Raw genomic sequence first — 3053 nt, 5'->3', positions numbered from 1 at the left:
CAAAAATCGATATATAGAATTATGTATCTTAGTGCAGTCTACTTGTGTGCCAAGTTATATTGAAATCAGACCAAAAATGTAGAAGGAGTAGCATTTTGAAAGAATTTCACAGAAATTTCTATTTTTAGTAACCACGGCAACACCGTTCATCGAAATCAAAAACCGATACACAGAATTATGTATCTTAGTGTAGTCTACTTATGTGCCAAGTTATATTGAAATCAGACCAAAACTGTAGGAGAAGTAGCATTTTGAAAGAATTTCACAGAAATTTCTATTTTTAGTAACAACGGCAACACCGTTAATCAAAATCAAAAACCGATACACAGAATTATGTATCTTAGTGTAGTCTACCTGTGTGCCAAGTTATATTGAAATCAGACCAAAACTGTAGGAGGAGTAGCATTTTGAAAGATTGTTTACAGACAGACAGACAGACGGACAGACAGACAGACGGACGGACGACGGACGCATTACTATCGCATAAGCTCTTCTGGTCTCTGACCAGTAGAGCTAAAAAACTAGAGGTACTGTATGCAATGAGCTCACTAAATGATACCCCCATATATTCATTACATAATTTTCACTTATATCAATAAATGAAACTCATGTGGAAGCATTCTCAGGTAATGTCATGTAGATTCGTTTGTTAAAATCATGACCCCCGGGGATAGGGCGGGGTAACAATGGCTGATCATGTTCTTCTCCAGAAGTCAGAACCACTTATTTCTCAACAAGCAAGCTGCAGCTAATGACATGGTTATTATTCATGATCACATTGGTAATTTCTCTACACTTCACTTTTTAGTAATTAGATTTTTTTACATTTATAATTGCATCACTAGGCCTACTTAAATCTAGAAAGAATTAAGAAATAAAATACCTTTCTACTTTCGCCTTGTCAATGATTTCTGCAACCTTTTCAAGAATATTGATCCCGATCGAATTACAAATTACCAAATTGTCCTTGTTTTTATAAACAATTTGCAAAAAGGATAAGCTACCCACATACTTTTCAAAACAGGGATTTTTTCCATTAAAATTTATTGCGTTTTTTTATAGAAATTTTGCTTGTCATTTGTTTAAAATTTTCGACTGCGAAAGACAAGACGAGGTGGCCGAGTGGTTAAGGCGATGGACTGCTAATCCATTGGGGTCTCCCCGCGTGGGTTCGAATCCCATCCTCGTCGGAGTAAAATTTTCTTAATTTATTTTCAAAATGTTCACTGCTAACTCGGTAAAACATCTGATTGTGAAACAGCTATCTACATTCGATACACTATGATTTGTCTCGATCCTCGGGTTCTGAAAATCAGGCATTGACTCACAAAAATGTCTCTGAATTCTCAGAGTAACGTGCTTTTACCCACAACAATTCTTCAAACTTTAAAGCTTTTCATATTACATAGGGAGAAATAGCAAATCTCAAATAAATCTTCGGGATGTGCGAATTAAAACACGTGCAATGCATTTTCCAATTCAAATTTGATCAACAAACACATTTTAGAAAAAAATCATAGGTATCCAGGCTTTTGAAGAAATTGCACAATTTTTATACTTATAATTAGTACTTTTTTCTGTAAATTTACTTCGATCATTTTACAATGCTTGGTATATAAAGATTTTCCTATCATTTCAAAACACCATAAATCACTTCTAGTTCCATATATCATGTTAATAAACATTGGTGTCCATGTTTAGATGAAAATAAACCTCAATTTCATTAAACATGTAATTTTAAAATACTTTTATGGGGTAAAAATTTTCAGTTTTTATAAAACATCTTTAAGAAGTTCAAAGAACCTTGTCAGAAGCTCATTAAGGGTTATAAAATGAAAATTGTTGCATGAAAAGAATTGATTTTCAAGGTTCATTTGGAGACTTTTTGAATTAAAATTATAAATTAAAGAGTTATCCTGCCTGGCTGAGGATCGTAGTACCTTTTTAGTTCTAAAAAATGGGATGTATTCAGTTGACAACTAATGAATGAAGGATATGGAGATAACGAACAGTATTCAATATCAAAGTCCATAAAACAATACAAAAATAGGAGCAGAGCAAACACGGACCTCCAAAACATCAGGGGTAGGACCACGTGCCATGGAGGAGTGAGCATCCCCTGCCGACCGGTCACACCCGCCCTGCTCTTTGTCATTATCGGGAAATAACGGGAAAATCCATCGTCAATTCAGTGTATAAATAATGGACTAAAAAATTAGTTTGAAAAACGTCAGTCAGCATCTGACTCAATGATAAATTGCATTTGCTGTCAATGTCATTGTATCGACCATAGAACTTACGAAAAGCATGATGACTTTAAACGAGACTGCTGAAATTTTTGTTTCATCAACTTGTTTGTCAATAATTTACCTCGTTTCAGAAACTGTTCATACGTAGAGCACGCTCTTACGCACCGAATCAACTGAGAGATATAAAGTCCATATGCAGATGATGAAGGTATATTGCTCCATAAATAAAGCCGTTTTTTGCTTATATTTATATCCGTTTAAAAAATTATTTAAAGTAGGATTAAAAAGATTTATTATTGTATTAATGATGCAAACATCTTTGGGTACCGACAATTTTGACCTTGTACTGTGAACCTTAAAAAACGGCAACATTGGCAATAAAATGTTTGGAAATTGGTGCTAAGGCTTTTATATATCAAAGTGTATTTCTTGTGACAAGTCTTTTCCCAGAGTGTCATTGATTTTTTACTATATTGACCAGCCACCTTGATCTGGGAGAAAATGTTGTACTTGGCAATACATATGTATACAATACATGTCACCCTGTGACAAATACATATAACCAAAGGAGGGGGTCCTGTTATATGGATCAAAATAAAATCTGACATATATTCAGCTTATGAAACAGAGAAATATTTTTTGAATATAAAATATATTTAGGCCTAATTAACAATGAATATTATCAGAGACATAAATAACAGTTATTTATGTCTGATATTACAATGAAATCATTATGACAATCATAATGACAGTGATGAAACTTTCTTTCCCATTTCGGAATTCTTTCGGGTATTCAATCTAGAT

General features: G+C 33.6%; 1 non-coding gene across 1 annotated transcript; it reads left to right on the top strand.

Annotated features, from left to right (window-relative positions):
• The first annotated feature begins 1108 nt into the window (after positions 1–1108).
• Positions 1109–1190, top strand: Trnas-gcu (transfer RNA serine (anticodon GCU)). Its single transcript has one exon. It is a non-coding gene; the product is annotated as a tRNA-Ser (tRNA).
• The last annotated feature ends 1863 nt before the right edge of the window (positions 1191–3053 follow it).

The sequence above is a fragment of the Saccostrea cucullata genome, unplaced genomic scaffold (genome assembly GCF_032062105.1).
Source record: "Saccostrea cucullata isolate Sc308-1 unplaced genomic scaffold, CSIRO_AGI_Scuc_v1 ctg501, whole genome shotgun sequence".
NCBI classification, from domain to species: Eukaryota; Metazoa; Mollusca; class Bivalvia; order Ostreida; family Ostreidae; genus Saccostrea; species Saccostrea cuccullata.
The sequence above is the reverse complement of the archived record's forward strand: the minus strand, read 5'-3'. Positions and strand labels throughout refer to the sequence as shown.